The sequence below is a fragment of the Ciconia boyciana genome, chromosome 2 (genome assembly GCF_034638445.1).
Source record: "Ciconia boyciana chromosome 2, ASM3463844v1, whole genome shotgun sequence".
Lineage (NCBI taxonomy): Eukaryota > Metazoa > Chordata > Aves > Ciconiiformes > Ciconiidae > Ciconia > Ciconia boyciana.
In genome coordinates this window covers 47,398,906-47,422,869 of record NC_132935.1, presented here as the reverse complement: position 1 = coordinate 47,422,869, position 23,964 = coordinate 47,398,906, and the positions used below count along the sequence as shown (strand labels likewise).

Sequence of the window (23,964 nt, the reverse complement as noted above, 5' to 3'; positions counted from 1 at the left end):
TGCCAGGCAATATGGCATTAATTTCTTACATTGTTTCAAATCCAATAGTAGTATGACCTAATACTTACATTTTCACTTTCTGCATTGTAGATTTGCACCAGCTTTTTCAGACTTCTGAAAACAGATAAAGAATAGAGGAGCAAAAGCAGTGTTACACCTTCATAGGCCCCAATGCTTGTCTAAGCTAAATGACTTTTATGAGTGTTGCTGTGGAATGACAGTATTGTTTCTGATTCCAGAGGAAGCTGTTGTTATTGCTAAGCTAATGAAAATAATTAAAATTTCTTAGAGGTGGTAGCCTCAGAAATATGTTAAACAGTGAGAGTGAAGACTGCTCACTCAGCTGTTTTCAGAAACAAAACAAAGCCTTACATCAGAGATGTCTTCACTTAAGACACTTATTCTGAACTTCCTTGAATAGCAATCATTAATAGCACCATCTTCTCAAGCTAATGGAGCATGAAAGTTCCTTGATTTATAACCATTTGGGAGCAGATGCTTGAAATTCTGTCCACTTACACAAACAGCACAAGAATGAGACTTTTGCTGAAAATGGGGGGGGGGTGTGTGCAGGGGGGCAATTGTGTGTGGGGCAATTGGAATGGTCTAGAAGAGTGTAATGTAACGGTTCCCTCTCCTACTTCATTACAAAAGCTACTAGAGGGACTGTGTTTGGGAAAAAATATATGAGGTTTTTATTTGAAAGTCGTAGCAGAACATTACTGATCTGTATATTTTTAAATCTCATGAATGTAACTAGTCACCATTTTGTGATTACCACAGACATTAGTACTGGTTTTGGGGTGGGGTGTGTGTGTTAATGGTCTTGCATAAAAGGCTTCTCTCTTCTCACATTGCCTTAAACTGGGAAACTGTTACAATGAAGACACATTGGAAAACATGCAGGAAAGATGTGCCAATTTACATCTAAATCATACCAATTTCAATTAGACCGTAAATGCTTTATTTGTTTTTAAGTTAGATACACCTGTTGTATTCTCTAGATGTATAGATATCTAGAATGTCACATGTGGAGAAATCAATGCAGGGAGGGTTTAGCAGTCTAAGCAACTGAGATGAAATGCCAAGCCACTTGCAAGAACTTGGAAATTTTAGTGGTCTTTGTGTCCTGGTGTAGAGATCAACAAACCTGAGAGTGGTTGCACTGATGAAGAAAGTGATACCAGAACTGGAAATCTCCAGAGAAACCCATCTCAACTCTAGAGAGATGGAGATCCAAGAAAAGCCTTCAAATACCTCTTGTTTGGATTTAGTTTTACCATAAAATTGGAATACCATGAAGTCGCGTGGTGTTATCATGCGCCCTGGAAGTCAATAACATTTTGCTATTGAGTTTGCAGGAGTTTGCCCTGCTACGTAACATAGCCAGGACTGAAATTTATGGGGCTAAATCCTTCTCTCATTTACGATGACATAGATCCAGTCCTAGTGTATTTTCTCCCTCACAGTGAAGAGAGAAAGAGATCACAACTGTGCTACCTATCCACGGCGTATCCACAGCTGGTGCTAGGGAATAGAATTATTTTATGCTGTTCTTGTACGCTATGCAAAACCTCTACCATTAAATGTGTGACGTCATCTTCTCCTCCTGTAACCACTGTACTTATACTGATTGTGTGAGAAGTACCAGTGACAGTTCACATACCTGTGCATATGCCACAAGGACCCAGAGGGAAATCCTGAGCTGTATCTTTTATTGTACAGAGACTGCATTTGTATAAGGATGCGCTGTATAACCAGAACAGCCTGTAAAGGGAAATACTTAGATTTTTATAATTGTTCAAAAGAGATTACAACTTAACAGAATTCCATCCTATAATGTACAAAGTACAAAAATAAAGGCTCTTTTCAGTTAAATCCTCTACCAGATTGATGCCAAGAAGCAATGCACTATCTCAAATGATTTGGGCTTTTTTAATCTTCTTAGCTGGAAGATATGTCAGAAGAGCCGGGGTGGAGATCTACAAAAATGAAGTAGAAGATTCATGTGGAATTTTCTCCTGTAGTGGTCTGGATGCCTCTGCTTATTTTGCTTAAAATGAAATTCAGACTTCAGAAGCACACTTGATTTTCTTTTCTCTTGGTGCTGACAAGCTCTGCCTTGGCTTTGTTGTCTCAAGAGGTAACAGCAATTAAAATGTGATGTGACAGTGACTTCTATAAACTGTTTTATGATGTAAGAATCATAATGTAAGATTTTTCTGACATGATGAAAATTAACAGGGGAAAGGAAATCTTTCAGTGTTATCTGCAGCTTTTCAAAAGTTCAGCCGGAACTTCCTCATGATTGCAGACTCCTCACACAGCAGGTGTGAATGGAGGCTCATTTAACTGGTAAAACTCCTCTACAGTGAAGTTTGACCATGTTGGTTTAAATAAAAGCTTGATATAATTTTGCCCTTGGGCCTTCCTAGGGAACAGAGGAGCTGCTGGTTTAGTGCCAGACTTTGCTTGTCGTACTTACAGGTGAATAGATCCATTGAACAGTGAGACCACATTGAACTGTTCATCTTGGCTTGTGCAGGAAGGTGGAACTGTGTTTGCACTATGCTTGGCACCAGGCAGGATGGGTGAGCTCATTCCATCCAGGAGGAAGAGCCACGTCGAGTGGTCCCAAAGCAGCCTCCTGGTGACTGAATCCACAGGTGACTGGAAGAAAATAAAAGTAGAAGATAACGCAACATTTTCTGGAATGTAATTATTACCATTAAAAGATTAAAACCCAAAAGTAAACCACGACCCACCTCTGTCTTCAAGTGATAAAGGTGAAACATAGTGCAAGTAAAAAAGTAAAGAACAGCTTTAATCAGAAATGTGAGAGGGAGCAGTGTGCGTAAGATGGTGGTATGATCTTCCTGGAAAGATTTGAGCTGAATTGAAGATCTGATGCAGGTTGTTCTGATCTTGACCCCTGGTTCCTCACCAGGGGCCAGTTACTCACCAAGTCCACACATATGAAAGGAGCTGCCTTTTGTAGGCCATTTGTATATGCCCTTATGCCTGGCAGAATTGCTCCGTATAGTGGCTATTTACATCTATTGAGTTTTCTCACAATTGCCCTGTTGTACTTGATTGGTGCCAGAGTTGAAGTTAAATGATGGTTGGCCTGTGCTTAGCCACAGCAGCATTGTGCACGGTAATCACTGCTACAAAGTAGGTCTTGATCACAGTCTGAAGTACCAGTCAGCTCTCCTCTTTTCTTTCCTCTTTGAAATCTTCTTTGCTTTGGCATGCGAGTCAATGAGCGTGGTCATGTGGTGTGCAACAAAAACTTGAGTTGCGCTGGGAGGCTTGCCTCCCTGGAGAAAGAAGGGCTCTTGGCTGCCCACCAAAGCCCATCACAGCTTGACAGTTACGCTTTAGTGAAATGGACCGACCAACTTCTTGGTGGGCAGAGTGCCAGCCTAACAGATGGGCCTGAATGTGGGCAGCCAGCAAAGCACGTACATACGTGTAGATGTAGATAGTCGTATGTACAGGCATAATAAATAGGGATCTCTGCAACGTGAAGAAAAGTTGCCAAAGCAAAAGGCTGAGTACTAAAGCAATGAGCCTGAAGAGAGACTTCTTTCGGGGAGGGGGCATGTCAGAGTGCTCAGAGGAAGGATCTGTGCTTTCCTTGTTGCTCTCTGCTTGCAGTTTTGCAGATTATATAATAAACAAAGGAGGCTATTTAGTCTTTTGAATCCAGGCACTCTTGTTACTACAACTGGGAATGTGGAAAATGACACTTCACTGCAGTCAATCCCCTTACAAACTGCTTGAAGCTTGCTACCAGCTCAGATTCTACCAACGTGTTTACTAGTACAGCTTGAGATCCGTGGAAATCTGTGCATGCCACACTTTGCATTTTGAATTACATTTTGAAGTGTGAAATACTAAACCGAGCAAGAGCAAGAGTTGCACAGAAATCAGTTACCAGTACAGAACAGAACAAAACTTTCTCTACAGGTCGTAGCTTCCAAAATCTTTGTGTGTAGTTAGCTAGCGAGTAAATGCCAAGCCCCTTCCATGGGTGGCAGGCAGCTAACACATGCATGCAGGCCATATAATAATTGATAATTAAACACTCCTAAGTCTTTTGAAGAGCTAAACATTAGTTGTATCTCTACAGAAGGGTCACGGAAAAGCTAAGTGACTTGAACTTGTCTGCAGAGGGATTTGATCACAGAAGCCTATTTCCCTTGAGCCCATTTCCCTAATTTTATCAGATGCTGGAGAATTGCCTGGCCTTGCTGTCTCACGGCACGCAGGTATCTTGCTTGAAGGTCCAGCTCTCTTTACTAGGAGAGGGCACTAGTGGATTGCAGGATGAATAGCATCACACACTCAGCTGGAAATTGCCTCGGGCTCCTCTTAAAATTCGGGAAGGTCTGTGGACGCAGCTTTCCTTGAGCTGACAGGGCAAACCAAGGATCTGTGATTTTTGGCAAAATCTGTAATGAGTTCTGGATGCCCTCAGTATAAAAGTAGAGATTCAGCTTTATGTTTCTAGGACCCGTAAGTTAGATTAGCAGGAATTATTAGGCTAAGAAAAATATTTTCTCAGATCTTGGAAATAAATTATATTTACCAGATCTAATGTAATCCCTTTACGCTTAAACTGAAGACATGGCAGCTGTGTGACTCCCAAATCAAGTACTGCAGTTGCTGGCTTCCCAAGTGCACACTGCACAGAGAAATTTTGCAAGCCAGCACTAAATGGGCCAGCAGGCCTAGGGAGTTCATTTTGGCTTAAAGGATGTGGGACCAGGCTTTTGGTGGGGGCTGACCTACCGGGCAAGGTGTCCAAAATGAGTACACTGAAGGGACTGTTTTGAAGAGGGGGAATAATGAGGTAATTTCTTAGAGCCCAAATTTCAAAAGACGATTAAAAACTCCTGTAGGTTTCAGAGGCAAGTATTTGCTCCCATAATGGAAAGAGAAATACAAGATGGAAATACATAATGGAAGGAAAATACAAGAGTATGCCTGGTGCATTCTGAATATCGAATGGAAGGATGTGTTCTGGTCTGAGCGTAATGTCTGATGTGCACACACTTTTATTAACTTTTTATTCTTCTTTTAGTCTTTCAGGTGTGTTTACTATGTGACTTTGCTCATTTTTTCCCTTCTTAAATAATAACCAGAACAAGCAGTTTAATGGTGGTGTGCACTAGTTAATGGGAACTACAGGGATTTAAATCCTCTGTGTGGGAATTCTGCAAGTTTTGACTAATTTAATCCCTGTCTGCTTAGGCCACATCTACCATTCCCCTTTGTGCAGGCTAGGGGGAACATAGCCCTTAAGTCTCAAGCGATTTTTATCAGTTTTCTTATCACCTGCATTCAGCTGCTTCTGGTGGGACTATTACAAAAACACAGGTGGAGTCCTCCAAAGGACTGGGAGAGGGCAAAGTGAAAGAAAAACAGGATGGAGGGAGGAGGGTTGTTAAAAGGGGAAAGTGGGATGAAGAAAAGTGAGATGTGAAAGGAGAAGGAAAGCAAGGCAAAAGGTAAGGGTAGAAAGAAAAAAGGAAGAAAAAACCTGAAACCAGTAGAAAAGAAAGAGGGAGAGGAAAAGAAAAAAACCCCCAGATTATCAGATGAGGACTGTACTGTGTTAAAGAAAATTAGCATGTGCTCCAGCTAAGTTACTTTTCTCTTAAGATGACAGAGCAGGACTCATCTTGCAAAGGCTTCTTTGGGAAAAGGGTCTCATTTGACTTTATGGGACTACTTATATGAGGAACTCGCGTGAGAAGACCTTTATGGGGTGAAGACCAATGTTGGCAGTAGCAGGGTCGAGCTGTATGTTTATGCCAACAGACAGGACACTGATTTCCTTTTTATTACAGAGTCTGCTGAGGTAGGAGTATATTTGTTCTCAGCTAAGTGCTGGCACTGAAAAGAGGAGAGTAAGTCACTGTATGTTTTAAGCCTGCAGATAGGCACATTGGAAGTTGAACTGCATCACCCCATGCTCTGTATAACCTTCTACAAAGAAAGGTGATACATACTGTCAAATACTGTAATATTAGAGGTATTACTTTTGTAGTCGCTGTTTCTCTAGACAGATACAGAAGATTTAAAAGCAATCCGTGTTCGAGAACACTGCATCAGTCTACCCTAAAAGGCACTTTGCTAATTTTTCCTTCCTGACCCCTGTTTAGTCTAGTCATACTAAGACCCACATTACTATGGACAACTGCATGAAACTTATTTGCACAGAAGAGATAAACAGTAACTGTTGTACAAGATCAGTAACTTAAAATGCAGCTACTTAGTACATTTCTCTGCACCATGGATTAGCCAGTCATCCTTCTTAGGTAGAAGAATAGGTAGAATACCTTCATGTTTTGGTGAAGGGAATATTTCATTTGTCCCATTGTAATGCTCTTCTGTATTTCCACAGGGAATGCTACATCTTTGATATGCTAGGAGCCCCATATTATCATTTCTATTTGCATTTACACTTAAATGTTGCTATCTTACTTTTAAAAACAAGCTAGCAGAAAGATAATTATTCCTGTGCAATTTGTGGCTTTTTTTTTTTTTTCTTTCAACACATGAAAGCATGTAGTAGGGCATTATAAAGCTCTTTTGATTTGTTATAGGCAATCAGACTTTTGATGGTGTGCTTGACTATCAGAACAAACGACCATGGCTTCTTTACCATAAGCTCTATTCCAAATAATTAATGTAATGTTAGTAGGCTTAGTGAAGCAGTGGGCTATATTACAGTGACTGCAAAGCATGGAAACCTACTGTGTCTTCCTGTCATAAAAAGGCCCTGCCTGTGCTGTAGATCCTATGAAGAATTTGTAGAGATACTTGAAAGGATAAAACACTGTATAAATTCCTGAAGTTCAAAGAGAAAATACCACTCAGGATAAAAAAGGGAGCTTAGCCCAGCAGCAGCTTAACCGTATATGACAGATCTAGTGCTAAGTCCTGCACCATCAATGCAAATGCTTCTGGAGTTCACCAAGTAGCCAGATGGAAGGACTAGAAGAAAGGCTTTGAGAATACTGACCTTGTGGGGGCAGAGAGAAAAGGCATGCGCTTCCCAATAAATGACTCTGATTCTCTGGGCAGGATATGAACAGGGAAGGTTTAAGACGTGTACAGCTAGATCTGTCTTGCATTTCCTGTGAAAACTACTTTTAAAGGCATTAATATGTATTTGTCTGTATTCCTGTGCAAGTATTATGCCATAAATAAAATTGGGAACTATGCAAGTTGGCAACCCTGTTATTCTAACATAAGGATAGATTACACGAGGCCTGAACGATGCTTTTGAGAGCTGAGACTTATAAAACTCACTAGCTATGTCCTCCTTCCTGTGCCATATAATGACATGAACATTGGATCAAAGTTGATCACCTTCAGGCCATGCGGGTAATCAAAAATTCAGCAAAAAGGCTGGTTTAGAGGGGACACTTCCTCTGTGACCTTCAGTCATCATGTCCTGGACCCCACTGTTTCCTTGTCTTGCCAGCTCCCCACAGAAGCATCCCATAGAACAGTCAGCCCAGCCATGCCTCATGTTGGCCTCCCTCCCTCCCTCCCCAGCACAGAGCTGCTCTTGTGTGTGCTCTCCTCTACAAGCCCAAGCATCTTCTCTCCCCTTCTGCCAGTGGCACTTGGATTTAAGCAGCTCTGTCTTATCTCAGCCGCTGCTCCACGCTGACCACGGATGGCATATGAGCATGCAAATTATCTCAGTAAATAATTTGCACTAGTTGTCACATAGAACAACACAAACCTTGGTGGCTGTGGCAGGCTGCTGTTGCTGTAGGAGATGTGCAGGGACAGCTTTTATGAGTTCCTGAGGAGAGGAATGACACAAGAGCATTTTAGCAGCTGTATTGATGCTGGATGCTCTTTCAGGCACCCTACCCAGTGGTCGCAGTCTTTGTTTCAAGTAGTGTGAACATTTGGAAGGTAGGAAGTTATGTTGTATCCAGAACACCTTAATGTTAAATAAAATGAGTATGGACACATAGCAGTTAAGTGCAGTCCTGGGAAAGTATGTGTGAGATTGCAGTCACTGCTAAGAGGGGTATGCTTGTTGGAGGCCATATTGTGGCTTTTTGGCCCTTGCTGATGACCACAGGCATAGAAATGGTTCATGTTGCTTTTGTTTATTTGTAGGAAAAGGAAGAAACATGGAGCTGCATCTCTGTTCTGAAGCTAAAGTATAGATTAAAGGTACTCTTTTTTTCCCCACGGTTTTGTTTTTTAGGAGACTGCAGCAATGTATTCTAAGCAGTCACAGGAGCTTTAATGACAGCTGTTTTGCTTGAAAGCCTGTATCTGTCAGTGTGTGTAACATGATTTGATGTAATCCTTTGGATTTCCTCGTATTTAAAAAAGCTGCAGAGTCTTCTTTGCCTACCAAAACACATTTAACAGTTGAAATTTTAGCAGAGAATATTTCTAAAATCTACCATTTTGCATATACTCTGTTTGATGATCCTACTGTTTATGTATTTTTAATACATCTTTCACATTAGTCTGAACATCCAATTAAGGACATGGTTTAGCAAAATATAGGAGTTTGGAAAAAAAAAAGAAACAGAAGTAAAATAACACTAGCAGAAACCTTAGTAGTCCCATATCCCTATGCCATTTGCTGCTCAAAACTGAGGAAAAATATTTAAAACTGAAGTTGTCTTTCATGGCAGACTTTATGCCTATGAGTCAATCTCTTACTACTCAGCTGTCGAGAAGATTTGTCCTTGAAACCCAAGTTTCCCTTACATATACTGACATGTGTTTTGCAAAACCTTGAAATTACACAATGGAAGGGGAGCTGAAAACTGCTGCCAAATCTAGTAGATGGTCATGGTTATCCGGAGCTGACCAGAAGCTCTAATTTCATGCACTATGGTACTGCAGATTGAAACCATGGAGCTGCGGTGTGCAGGCTCATAGTCAGTGCCGCACAGGTGGCTGCTCCTTTGGCCAGGTGGGGAAGTGCAGATTTACCACAGAGGGCAGGATGCGAGTGTATCATTCCTTTGACATCAGTGGGCAGGCTGTCGCTTTCCTCCTGTTTCGTTTGCCCAAAACACTTCACTTTTTCTGAAACAGCGATACTTGAAAGGCGAAGGTATTGACTGGCGCAGTGGGTCCTGTGGCACGCTGCCTCGCTCAGAATGCAAAGGAGGAGAGTGGGGATATAGGACCTGATTGTAGCACTCCTGAGTTAGCTATTCTGAAACCAACCAAGTCCAGGGCACTTGAATTTGTTACTGTTTTTTCCAGGGGATTCTCTTTGGCCCTGCCTACCAGAGAGAAAAAAGCGACGGTCATCCCATCGGTATTACGTATTACGATTTACATCCCAATTTGTTGCTACCAACACCCTTATCTTTGCTAAGCTGCAGACAAACTTGTTACATCAGATCCAGTTATCCAAAATTACCAGCATCCAGTTGGATGACTCTCGTGGGGCTTTGGGAGGGGGGAAAGGGTGTTTGGTTTTTCATGGTGGTATTTTTCCTTTCCTTGCTTTTCTTTTTATCAACTTCTTTCCACTGAAATGACAGCAAAGCTTGCATGTTGTTGTAGTTAGCTCTTCATGCATCTATTTTCATTTAAGGACTACAGGGTACTGGGCCAATCTACATTTTTCTAGTAGTCTTCAAATGCTGTAAGTAAGAACAATTTATTGCTTTGTTCACAAAGCCTCAAACCAAAAGGAGAGGTGTTTCTTTTATCACTTCCTTGTCTTTGGCAGCCTCACAGCAGTGAAACTTCCTGGGCCTCTTGCTGTCTGCTTGGCTAAGTCCTTTTGTTAACAACGGGTTAAAAATTCATTAAGAATATTTTTGCTCTTTATGCTTTACCTCATACTTCTACTTGTGTTTGGGTAGAACATACCAGCAACTGGAACATAATTTATGAAATGTTATTAAATGTTGTTAACGTGTTTAAATTGAAACTCCAGCATACACTCATACACAGTCCTCAAGTATCAAAACATTGTTAGCATATGTTATGTGAGCAGTTAGGCTGGAAGCTCAGACCTTGAGAGGGCCTTCACTATTATTTTCACAGCTTATTTTTCACAGTTTATTCCTTTTTTTGTTTTTAAATAAGACAATCCTCCCCTACCTTGCAGGAACTGAGTGTTTGATGTGACTTTGTTTTGGAAAGTGGTAGCACCCACTTGCATACTATTCGTGAATCATCAATGTCATTAGATATTAAGGTGTTTAGCTGGATTTTGATATATAAGGCTCTGCTCCATGTCGTTTGTGCATCTGTATTAACTGGCTTCTTAACTGTTGTGTTTTTCTACTTGGCAAATATTCTCAGCAGAAGCACCTACAGCAGTTGCTTCTAAAACTGCAGCATTTGTAACTGGTAACTGTACTGTTACCATTGTTTTTTTAATATTCTATTTTTAAATCTCCCTTTTAAAAAGAAAATACATGGAACAGTTATCAAGAAATGCAGCAAAAAACTACCCCAGTCCAGAAGGCTTTACAGCAAAGTACAAAGCAGTACAGCTAATCTGTGCTGTCTTGTACAAAAGGAGTTTGTAACACACAGTCTAGGCAGTAGATTCTTAGCTTCACAAATTCATATGGCTCCACTGAAGTCAATTCTGCGGGGATCTGCTCTGAGTGTGTTCCCTGTGAAGCTATGAATGGTGAAGCACCCAGCACATACATTGGGGCAGGATCAAACTAGACATGCATCAGAGAAGGGAAGTAAATGCCTGAATATATACATACATGCATGTCTCTAAAGGTGAGGTGACTGGATTTCTTAGTATATTGGGAGGTGGGGAAAGAGACAATGATAATGCAAGAAAAAAAAGAGGTGAGGAATCAACATCCAGGAGGCTTTTTTGAATTATTTGTACAGTGTATCACAAAAACGCAACAACAAAGAGAAGGTCAAAGTCCTAAGAACATAGATTGAAGTGGTCAGAGTTCCTTTCAAATGGCGTGGAGTCCATGCCTGCATTAATCCCTAAGTGACTTGTTTCAGGAAGAGGGAGTATTTTGAACACCAAGAATTGTTCTGTTCTCAGTGACCTGACTGAGGATGAACACATTTCCCATTTGTAATTGGAGTATTATTAAGTCAGACCATTTCTCACTGCGGGGCTTCAAGTCCCAAACAGGTGGGAGTTCATCCGTTGTTTTATTTACCAGCCAAATGAATTTGTTTCCTTTGGTCTTTAACTACTGCATCCCTGATGACACTGGCCACTGCTAAAAGTAATTATTTGGTTTTGTCAGATTTAGATCTATTTAATAGCATTGTCAAATAACAAATACTTCTGTTTCTGTCAATACACCTCTATAACTTTTTCAACATAAGTAGGAAAAAATGACATCATGAAAACTTTGGGAGCTGATACTAGAGCTGACTTCCCATGGCAATCTCTGTGTGCAATCCCAGGTGGTTTAGCATGATCCAAGTGTCAAGTTAGCCCCGGCTGCAGAGGGAAAGCTTCTCAAGGCTGAATGGTAATAACTTGTGACCTTCCATGTTTCATACACTTATTTCCTCTTTTATTTTCCTATCTGAGCACTTCAGATGATCACAAATAACTGGCAAACATTTTTTGCTTGTTTGTTTTTAAGTAGTCTTTTGAATTGACAAGACATGAAATCCTTAGACCAAAGGACAGTATTTTTCAGTAGGTTACAAATATCTGAAAGAAGAGATGCTGAATATATTTACCTCAGCCATGATTTTACTGCCATAATAAGATTTTTTTTGCTTTGCTGCATACACCAGGACTTTAAGATTATGTTATCTTACACTGAGCTAAATCCAGATATGGGATTTAGTTGTAAAATATACAAGGAGAGGTTTGTGGCTGCAGAAAATCTCTACAATCCCCTTTCCATGAGAAGATATTAGCGGGGTTGAAAGGAATCCATTGCGTAGTGCTTTCATGCAATTCTAGCTAAAGTAACGGTGACCTTGCTAATGCTCCTGCAAGGCTCCTGAGGATCCAGGGGTAACTTCATTGTGCCAGATGGCAGTGTCCTTTCCCTGCAGGTTCCTTGGTTTTGATTGCTCTGCCAAAGCTTGTGTTGACCAAAAGTATATGAACTCGATGAGCAATGCTCACCTGCGCTTTCCACCCTTCCGCACAACGCTCTTAACCTGCAGTAACTGCAGAAGAGGTACCTCCTGAGCGTGTACAGCCCGTACCAAAGGTCACCTACCCGTACAGTATGAGCTCCTGAGTAAACCCGTGTGCCCTCCCTCAGTAGGAGCATCCACAATGGCTGGAGCTTAACTACTATCATTTGATGATTCATTTGCAGTGCTTATTTTCTAAAAATTGCATAGCCTGTTCTCAAAAGCAAGGCAAAGAAAAAAGCAGCTGTTATGAAAAGAGAGGAAGAAAAACTCACACATACAAAACACAGAGCTTTAAAGAACCAAACCCACATTGTTAGGGTAGGAAAAAACCAAGAATTTGCCATGTTTTATCTTTGAAAAAGAGCAGAAATAGATAGTTATATTTTTGAGGTACTATTCATATTTTAGACAATTAACAGCAATACTTGTGAGTCTAAGAACGTATGGATTTGAATTCAGTCCTGACTTGCATTTCTTACTTTTGTGGGGTTTCATAGAGAATAAAACAGGGAATTTTTTCCTGTTGTAAAAAGACATGCTTTTATATTCAGTACTAGTGAATTGTAGGCATGTAATATTGATACTGAAATAAACACACTGCTTTTTAAGGGTAAGAAGCATCAGAACCAACCAGTCCAAATTTTCTCTGTCGTATCATCGAATACTAAGATGGACTTTGTTGTGCTTCTCTTTATCATAGCATAGCTTATGTAGAATTTGATTCAAAAAGCAGAAAATTGGTGTGACTGAAAATATGAAAAAATTAATTTTCTGTGCTGTGTGATGTTTTGCAAAAAGTATTTGCTTTCTTTGGAAACAACTGACCAACAAAAAACTGTAGCTGAAACGGAAACTTCCCATTCAGAAATTTCATAATATTTCATTTAAAAATTCGTGATTGAAATGAAACATTTTGACATCTCCAAATTAATTGTTTTATTTCACGTCAGTCTGAACTTTAATTTTTTCTTCCTGAGCTACTGCAGCAATTCATCCCTTCCCCCATGTCTCCCAGTAAGTCAGGCTGTCCAGCCCGGAGATGCATCTTTCATGGTGTGTCACCAGTATGCAGCTTCTGTGCCCAGTGGGGAGGTTGTATTTACTGGTGAGATGATGCTTTGCCCAAAAGCAGCCCCATAGTCCAGTCCACAAGGCACCAAAATTAGAAGTCCATTGAGGTACTCCAGCAGCCCAGAGAGACGCAGCTTAGTCTCAAAACAAAACAGTCTGCTTTGAAAGTGATACATTTTTTCTGCATGAATTAAACTTGGCTTTTAATGAAGTACTTCATTTGGATTTTGCTGATGGGAGATTTCAGTTTTCAGCTCAAGTTAAAGCACTTCCGTGCTAAAACTCCCGCTGTTCAGTTTTGTTCTGCTGACCAGCTCTCTTCTGAGATGCTCTTATTCTTTGTTTGCATGGGTTGTAACTAGGAAGTATCCTTGTTGTGAAGGCTTCCCTTCTGAGATGCATTCCCTATTCTTAAAAGTAGGGAACTATGGAACCAGTGCTCTTTCTCAAAATGGAAGAAATGTGTCAAGGTCAGATGATAAATGTTCTTGCAGACTGACACACACATTTACATTGAAGGTCCTGACCAACTTGGAGCCCAGAGAAACAAAAAATCCTGCCTCTGTGTGTGTATTTAAGGGAATAACCCACAGATGAGTCATGAATGCAGCATTACTAATGACCCTACCCACACCACAGCTGCTGAACCTTCCTGCAAGGCAGAATGAGCTACAGACCTCCCCCAGATGCCAAGAACATCTCATCAGTACTCCCTGTAGCTGATGGTCTCTGACAGGCTTTCAAACCTGGCCCCCACCTTCTAGCTGAGGAGCCTATGCAGAGAGTCCCAGGAAAAATCTGTTCCCTGCCCCATGCGTGACGTGACCCATCCACATCCTTTCCATGGCCTCACCTCCTGTGCGATGAAGTCTCCCAACCCCCAGTAATCATTGTAGCACTGAATTTACCTTTAAGTCATGAAGCTGCAGCAGAGAATCACGCCGAATGAGTGAATGCATGCAAATAAATGTAAACCACAGAGAATGTGGTAATTTCTGCAATCTTAATATTGTGGCTATATGCCTATTAGCATTTTCTTTGATGGACTAGCTTCCTTTGACGTAGGACATCATATATTTTCTTAATGACCTTTGTAAAGGCAATTCATGAAAAAAAGGTAGAAATAGCGCAGTGTTGTTTTAGAATAGGCTAAAAATCCTTTTGTGACTCTCCTTGTTAAGCAAGCAATGTTTCTTCCAGGGCAGCACAAAATGTGAGTTGAAAGTGGGATGAGAGCAATTAAGATCCAAGAAAGGGCGTGTAGAAAGCTAGGATTAAAGCAAGCTGAAAAGTGAAATTTCAGCTGAAGAAGAAAAGACTGATAAATATATTGAAAGCTTTTGATGGCTGCAAAATATATAGAAGGGCAGCTCATTTCATTTTGGCTTTTGCTTTTAACTGTCAGTTTACTACAACGGAGTTTTTGTTTTCATTCTAAAGAACATTTTGGGGAATGGCGTTTCTTCTGCTCCTGACTGTGATCTGCAAAATAAATTTGAAAGATTTGCCATATGAATGTGAGTTCTCTCAGTGTTTTCATTAAATCTAGGTTTAATGGATTTTTCTTTTTGAATTGAGATCTATCATTCTTTTTTCTCTTTTGTATTTTGCTTTTCTGATTTGCTGCTGTTCTGTCTTCTTCTGGGCCAGTGCAAGCCCATGTATTAAAAATAAGCTGTTTTCATAAGAATCCTGGCACTTCTCATTTGGAAACCTATTCATGAGTGCTGCTGTCTTTTTAAGCCCTGTGCTGTCTTGCAGTAGAGCCAGGGTAAGAGCTTGCTGCTTGATTGCTCCCACTCTCCCACTGCTACAAGCTACTCATCTTTCTGAATGGGAGGTACACGAACCTTTGCAAGAGTTGCCTCTCCATGGTGGTTCTTGTGGATACTTGACCTGACAGATGCTTCTCAGAGTTGCTCAGTCTGCTACTGGGTATTTGGAAATGTGTTTGTTTTTTGACAAAACTAATTTGTTGTGTTTGCAGGCTTTAGCAAGCCTTTCTTACTTACAGGTATTCTTACCATCTTATGGTTTCTGTGAACCCAGGTGCTGTTGCTCGTCTTAAGTTGTGAGAAGAACGGTGATCCGGATTCCAATACAAGCACTGCCAAGCAGATGGGCTGCTTTTATGTATGGCTCTGTTCCCCTTTTCATTCTCAGTGTCAGCTGTAAGGAAACATACCAGTTTGTGCACTTTGAAGAAGGACATTCACTGGCTCTTGGTCCTAGACTATCACCTCAGAGGAATGTTCAGAATGAGAGAGCAACCACACACCTCAATTGATATTCCTGGCACTGGAGGCGTTATGAGTTGCTGGTGAAGACTCTGTTCTCTTGAGTGGCCAGATACAAAAGCCTTTCACCTTAAAAATCAAGGAAAGAGGCTCTATGGCAGTGCTGGTAACAGTTCGCAGCCTGCTGAGATGTGGTTTGGGAGTAATTATGAGGCTTTTCAGGGTCTAGGAAGACCCGTTGGGATATAATGGTCCTTCGTTGCATTGCTGCCATGTAAATAAACAGTTTCTGTGCAAGTTTTAGTGGTGAATTGGGGGTATGAATTCAGAAACTTCAGGCTTTAGTCTCTTGCTGGCTTCTCCACAAGGGAGATGGAGTTCTCAGGCCCTGTTGCAACACTACCAACCCTCAGAATACTGGACTTTTTTTTTAACATACAGTTTCTAGATGGTACAAGATTTTCAACTAAAACACTGTTATCCTTTCTGGTATTACAGAAAACCTTGGAAATAAAGTAAATTTAAAAAACCATAATAATTGAAAAACACAATTTTTGAACCAGTACTATGATGTCAGGGTGATTTATGTTGATATTCTCCATTTTCTTTTGAAAATAAAATTAGTATCGAATGCATTTTTTTTATCTGGAATTAGATCAGGCACCAAACAAGTAGCTCATCTGGAGCATTTCAGTACTGCTATACCACAGACCTATTTGAAGTCTAGGGCTTAACAAAGTAATTTTTACCAGTTAGGAATAGAAGTTTGGATTAGAGTTGCATACGTAGCAGTATCCTGTAATCTGAATTAATTGATTCTAGGAAGTGAAAGTCAAGTGCACGAATCTACTTTATGAGCAAAGATAATGGATTTTCAGTTGGGGTGTAGGACTTATGAGCCAATTTACATCAGCGTACGCTTATTGGTATTTCTCATACTTTTGCTGAGGAAATTATTGCGTGATTTTATTTCTTCCTCTTCTTCTAGCTTGTGTATCTGAAAAAGGGAATCACGTTGGTTTTCAAGGATCATTGGATGTTCACTGAGCATCTAAAACCAAAAAATAATAGTCATATTTTAGAAGGCAAGTGAAAATCACTGCTAATTCTTCCTTGTGAGTTGTGTTGTGAATAGGATGGTTTGCATCGCAGAGAATTATGATATAAGTGTGTTTGGAAAATTTATTCCAGAAAGAAAAGCTGAAAACAGGCTCAGACAGCTGATGTGCTAGATTTCATTCTGCCTTTATCTTTAGCTCCCACAGCAGGAGGAATAGTATTTCTTATTAATGACATTCTTCAGTATTTAACAAAATATGAATCTACGGTGACTTCCAGACTTTGCTGAGGATGGATTAGGAGTCAGGGAACAGGGAGAGCTGCCGTGCATGGTCAGAGCGGTGTGGAAAAATTTGCACTAAACTTGACCCATATCACCGCTACCAATCTATCATTATTCACAAACATGAGTTAAAATACAACAGATATATTGACAGGGTATCCTAGCAGAGGCTTTCAATTTTTAAAAACTTTTTAAAATCCCTTTTGGAAATACTTTTAAGAATTGATAGTTATCATTGTCCTTTCAACTATAATTAATTATAATAATTAGAATAGTAGAAATACATACTTGAAGAATAGATGTGAGTAGGACAAACAATCTATGGCAGCAGTAACTTCATGCAAATAGCCATGCTAGGAACCCAGTGGAGTTTCTTGCTGTGTGTGAGGTTCAGTGCGTGTGTGTATCCTCCCTGGCTCTGAGCCTGGGATAAACACCTTGATCTTTTTTTTGGGCAGATAAAGTGGCGCTGAGAAATGGTTTTTCCAAGACCTTTTAGGTGAAAATCTAATACTAAATTGTTTCTGCTGCGCTTCATTAGAGGTGCTCGCAACTGGATTGCTATTGATTGCCTTTTAAATCTGATTCTGCATTTTAAAAAGTTGTAACAGAAAAATGACAGTGATATATGTGTACCTTAGTAGCCCTCTGTCAGATGCGAAGGAAACTGCAGTTTATCAATGACCTGTTAATGGCAGAGAAGCCAATGACTATTCACAACCTGAAGGCCCTGATCCTACAATCACTTAAGAGTTGTGTGTTCTTATTAATGTAAGTAACTGCACTGAACATCATGGGATTACTCACGTCGATAAAACTAAGCGAGTTGAAGTGATGCTAGAATCAGTACCTTGGAAGCTGTTCATGTAGGAAAAAGCTATGATCAGATAATCAAAATCACAAATGCAAGTATGAGAAAGGTACCAGTGCTCGTGACACTAAAAGTTTCCCTGTGCTTTCCAGCTCACAACAGCAAAATATGCAAGGTTAATAATGTAGAAGTAATAACAGTTTGTGGTGTTAATCACTAAAAATTGTTTTGCCACTTTTGTGACCTGCTTATGTGGCTGGCTGAAGTCAGTGGGTTATGCCACTTAGGTCAGGCTGAGATTTCACTCATTTTTACCCATTCTGTACTTTCTCTCTGCTTTGTGCATGCCTGCTTTTTTTAAGCAACATTGTTGATCATAGTATCACAAAATAGTTTAGGTTGGAAGGGACCTTTAAAGGTCATCTAGTCCAACCCACCTGCAGTGAGCAGGGACATCTTCAACTAGATCAGGTTGCTCAGAGCCCCATCCAACCTGACCTTGAATGTTTCCAGGGATGGGGCATCTGCCACCTCTCTGGGCAACCTGTTCCAGTGTTTCACCACCCTCACCGTAAAAAATGTCTTCCTTATATCCAGTCTAAATCTACCCTCATTTTGTTTAAAACCGTTACCCCTTGTCCTATCACAACAGGCCCTACTAAAAAGTTTGTGCCCATCTTTTTTATAAGCCCCCTTTAAGTACTGCAAGGCTGCTGTAAGGTTTCCCCGCAGCCTTCTCTTCTCCAGGCCGAACAACGCTAACTCTTTCAGCCTTTCTTCATAGGAGAGGTGTTCCATCCCTCTGATCTTTTTCGTGGCCCTCCTCTGGACTGCTCCAACAGGTCCATGTCTTTCCTGTGCTGAGGACTCCAGAGCTGGACACAGTACTCTGGGTGGGGTATCACCAGAGTGGAGTAAAGGGGCAGAATCACCTCCCTCAATCTGCTGCCCACTCTTCTTTTGATGCAGCCCTTCTGGGCTGCGAGCACACATTGTCGGCTCATGTCCAGCTTTTTGTCCATCAGTATCCCCAAGTCCTTTTCCGCAGGGCTGCTGCTCTCGCTCACATCATCCCCCAGCCTGTACTGAAACCGAGGATTGCCCCGGCACATGTGTAGGACCCTGCACTTGGCCTTGTTGAACCTCATGAGGTTCACATTGGCCCACTTCTCCAGCTTGTCCAGGTCCCTCTGGATGACATCCCGTCCTTCTGGCGTGTCGACTGCACCACTCAGCTTGGTGTCATCTGCAAACTTGCTGAGGGTGCACTCGATCTTGCTGTCAATGTCATTGATGAAGATATTAAACAGTACTGGTCCCAGTATGGACCCCTAAGGGACACCACTTGTCACTGATCTCCATCTGGACATTAAGCCATTGACCACTACCCTCTGGATGCGACCATCCAGCCAATTCCTCATCAACCGAATAGCCCATCCATGAAATCCATATCTCTCCAGTTTAGAGAGAAGGATGTTGTAGGGGACCATGTCAAAGGCCTTACAGAAGTCCAGATAGACGACATCCGTAGCTTTTCCCTTGTCCACTGATGTAGTCACTCCATCACAGAAGGCCATTAGGTTGGTGAGGCAGGACTTTCCCTTGGTGAAGCCATGCTGGCTGTCTTGAATCACCTCCCTGTCCTCCATGTGCCTTAGCATAGCTTCTAGGAGGATCTGTTCCATGATCTTCCCAGGCACAGAGGTGAGGCTGACAGGTAGGTAGTTCCTAGGGTCCTCTTTTCTACCCTTTTTAAAAATGGGTGCGATATTTCCCTTCTTCCAGTCTCTGGGGACTTCACCTGACTGCCATGACTTTTCAGATATCATGGAGAGTGGCTTGGCAGCTACATCAGCCAATTCCCCCAGGACTCTGGGATGCACCTCATCAGGTCCCATAGACTTATGTATGTTCAGGTTCCTCAGGTGGTCACAAACCTCATCTTCTCTTGATACATATGACATTTCCTTATCTTCTTTAGCATGATAATGACATCAGACACAGTACTAGGAAATGCTGAGGCATCTTCAGGTTCTGCTATGGCAAAGGAATTAAAGGGATGTTTAGATCTTGTAGAGGTACTCAGCATCTTGCACAGGTAAAGTTGTCCTGATACACTTGTGTGTACAGCAGAAGTCCACAGCTCAACTGAAGGTGGGCCTTTAAGGACTCCACAGCTGGTGTGAGAGCCTCTAATGATCACACCTTCTCATCCCCACCCTCCTTTTCACCCATCCTATCCCACCCTGCCTTCCCCCTCATTTCCCCTTCAGGACTACCCTATGGATTTGGTCACCAGCCCAACATCCCAGTGCCCCAGCTCCCTGTGCTGCAGGAAAACAACAAAACACTGTCTACAGCAGTTACTGCCAGTCAGCCATAGCTTTTATTCTGCGATGAAGGTTTTTCTGAGAATTTAGCAGTCCCCGCTGGGGGGATAGGACATTAAGAAATGAGTTGGTTTTTTTCAGTCTGTGTCTTTTCAGATTTTTTCCCTTTTGTTTTGCCTTCTGTCTTCCTTTATTTTAACTCTACCGCTTCTTCAGTCACAGTAGTTAAAGACAAAAAACATGAAGTATGTTTTGAACGCAAATATTTTGAAAACTGGAAAAAACAGGAACAATACATACAGCTTTCACTGCAAATAAAAGTATTTTCAGGCAGTAGTGATATTTATAGTTTCATTGACTGTGCTATGCACACATGTTAAAAATGGTCCTTCAACTGACTATCTCCCAAGGTAGGTAGTTGCATCAAACCTAAATTCTCTAGTCTGTGACTTTTTGTTGTAAATAGATGAAAGAACCAGATCCACTTTGGCCAGTGCCCTAAGTGAGAAGTCATTGTGTTCTGGGACTGGAAGTGTTTGAATTATGAATCTAGGTCCACTGACCAAAATGGTTTGAAGGTCCTCTAATGGATTTTATTTCTAAATGTTAATAAACATAAATTTTTGGAGACATATAAATACAGTCCCATGACAGTGCTGTCCTAACTCTAATGATGTGTCTGTTCTCTGTTAATCTCAAAATAAATCAATAGCCATTTTCTTTTTGCTTTCCTGGTGGCAGTATGGATTGATTTAAAAAAAAAAAAAAGTATATAAAAAAAGAGCCATATGGGAGATCCAGATCAAGGTGATTACTTTTTCAGACCTACCTTGCTAAACTACTGTCCCCATTTGCATTGAGGTGGATTTTCACCAAAGTCTTAAGAAAAAAAATGTGGGTAAATATCCTTGGCATAGTACTGATTTTCGTGTTATTTCAGTTTTCTTGTGTACTGTGAGAACAGCAGAAGGAAAAGACCATTATTTAGTTACGATATGCTGATATGTGTTTTCCTGTGAGAAAGAAAACCAAAATTTTGTGGTTTATCTTATATTGCATCCACAGAAATGTCTGTGCATCGCTATCTAGCTGAATTCAGCACTAGGCTTGAATGTATCATTTTCTGATCATGAAATTGTTTGAACAGTGACACCCAGACATAGCCAGTCAACGTGGTGGAAAAATAATATCCCATAGAGAGGTTAGACTCTGCCGGAAGAGACTTGAAAGACAAAATAACCTGCCTGCAAAGGAAACAGATGGTTTCCAAAGTGCAACAAGCAGCACTTGTTGCTCCTCTTCTGAGTGTGAAGTTACTTTCTATCAGGACACCAGGTGTGATAGACCATCCTCAGCCTCCTGCAATGACAATATCTTTGAAGAAGCACGGAAGGTTTTTTTCCATGAGCATGCTTTTTCCAAAAATGGTGAAATGCAAGACGTAAGAATATTTGAACATATTGTCCTACTCTCCCTAATTCCTCGACAGTTTGAGGAAAATCACTACCTTTGTTCTATGATACTTTGTTTGCAAATTTGTAGTTGGAGTTGATTAGTTTACAAAAAACCAAAATATGCACCACAGTAAGTTTCATTTTCTATGGTCCTTGACAAAAAGTGCTTTACAGTACCCTTTGTTTTGGACAGTCTTGCTTTTCAACAAAATTAAGTCACATCATGTTCAGATTTATCCAAGATACTATCCTGTATATAGTTTAAACTGTTACTTCTCCCTTCTTTTGATTTGCAAACTACTGCTGTAGTAGTCAATGTTTAACCCCTGGTCTGTACTCTGAGTAGCATGTCACTGTTATGGCACAACTCTTCTAATGGCTGAATGTCACATAGCTGCAACAAAATGCTTGGGTCAAACAGCGTGGCCTGGACAGATTAGTTCAAATAACATTTGCCTGTCTACAGTACGAGAGAAAATACTGGAAAACAGGAGAATCAAGTAAAAAGTGTGTTTCTTTCTTTCCCTCAACTTCTATGTGAAAATATTGAACTCGTACTCAAAAGATCATGTTTGTCTTAAATATGCCTTTGAATAGAGAATGAATTAAACTCAAGTAAAACATGGTGTAACCTGTGACCAAAAATTGTTACCTCTGGTTACACATAAAACACTCAGCTCATAAATTAGCTCCAGTATATTCTCTCAACTAAGGATGTGTCTGTCCCAGAAAAATGCGTGTGCATATGATAATGAAATTGGCATTGCTTTTATTATTTGGGGGAGAGAGGATTGTAAGTAAAACATCACCACATGAAGTCTCTGTAGAGTTTAGGCAGACACTCTAATAACGTACGTGTATTTATGGTTTATTGCATATGAAGAATTGGTTCCTCCAACCATTACCAACTAGTACCATGTGAGAGCCTATCTGTCTGCATTACCATCCATGCACAGAAACTCCATTGTCAAGCCACAACTGCGCTTGTATGATTCATAGCTGTTAGAAAGAAAGACAACTTAGTCATCTACTTCATTGCCCTTCCTATACAGAATTATTCTATATTGTGCTGTACATTTACTACTTTTTTGTCGGTCTAATTTTAAATTATCAAAGTAATGGAGCTCCCACCACTTCCCTCAGGAAAATGGTCCAGAGCATAATAGATCCACTGTCAAGAAATATACTAATTTATTGATATTCGTATTTCCTTTATTAATTTCCTTTCATTGCACCAACTACTGTCTTCTGTGCATTTCCACATGATCTCACTTTGAAACTTAGGCTTTGCACCCTGCAAATGTGTCTTGTTTATTTTCAGCTACTATATGTGCATATGAAGGGGTACAAATTAACCTCTACAGGCTTATAAATTTGGCCTGTGTTTAGTAGGAGTAAGACAATAAAACTGCTAAAATTAATTGGTTCATTTTAGAGCAACACATATTTGCAAGAGCTCCAGAAGTAATTACAAACAACAGCTAAAAATGTCAGGTGAGCTGAAAGTTGATTTCCTAGGCCACTTTTTGCAAAGGATGGTTGTATTATCGGAATGTAGGCAAGCAGAGTTAAAATAAGGTAAAACTTTGTGTGGACATTGATTTTGATCTGAGTTTTCTAGTTTATCTAGAAGATTGGTAGGATACTTCAGACAGCTGAAGAATTTACAGTTTCCCAACGGAGGTACACTCCTGTGTGAGCTTCCCTAGGCCGTTTCAGTGCAAACTTTACTTTAAACCTAATTCAGTGTTGGCTTGTGCTACCTGTTATTTCTGCCCTGAAATGGATGAAGAGCACTCGCTACTCATCACAAATGCATGGTACAAGATGGTGGTTTAAGATATGCCTTTCTGCTTTGCATTCAGATGAACTTTTGTTACCTCAGATAAGGGGCAGTAGCTTAGCACAAGATATGTCAAAATTCGTCAGACACTCACTCACCTGACTGCACTTTAAACCTATTTTCAGTGGGTATCAGTTGAATTAAAAAAATAATTCTTAAGTGGAAATAACTCGCATTAGGTTTGTCTTAGCTGGATTCATGTGCGCAGGAATAAAATCTGACTTAAACTGTGCAATGTTACAATGTCTTGTGGTAAATACGTATGTACTTAACTGGTTCTACTCAACATGCTGAGCAAGTCTCGTTTCCCTCCTTCTGCTCTGAAATTTGCCATCATGAATTTCCTTGCAAACTTGAGATCACGTGAACAGCTTTCAGGTGGTTTGCATGCTTCTAGCATCCATCTCTGTTTTCCTTCTCTCCTGGTCTTGGACATGTCTGTTTTGCACCAATCTTGTCCTAACTGCCAGCCCTCTTTCTGCTGAATTTCCTATATAATTTCAGTTCACAACGCTCTCTCTTCTACTTCAGATGAAGATTCAGCGACTATGTCTTACCCTGGATGGGAGCTGGTATAGCAGGTTAGAACAGAGACCTTGTTCTAAAAGCTTTAGAGTTCATAAGTTTTATTAAGGATCTGTCATTCTTTTCCCAGGAAGTGACTATGTTTTATATGATAGTATTTCCTTAGAAAATGCTTACAGTAGAACTCAAAGATTTTGAAAAGGAGATGTTTTTTAACTGAGGCTA

At 40.6% G+C, this 23,964-nt stretch overlaps 1 protein-coding gene across 4 annotated transcripts in view; it reads left to right on the top strand.

The window, feature by feature from the left end:
* The window catches only part of DTNA (dystrobrevin alpha), a 230,448-nt gene that overhangs the window by 3,290 nt on the left and 203,194 nt on the right, over positions 1-23,964 (top strand). For 2 of the 4 annotated variants that reach the window (XM_072852534.1, XM_072852535.1), the window contains exon 2: positions 8,158-8,214. The exons of the other annotated variants lie outside the window; for them this stretch is intronic. The gene's annotated coding sequence lies outside the window, so the exon portion shown is untranslated. The remainder of the gene's footprint in view (positions 1-8,157; positions 8,215-23,964) is intronic. 4 annotated transcript variants of the gene reach the window in all.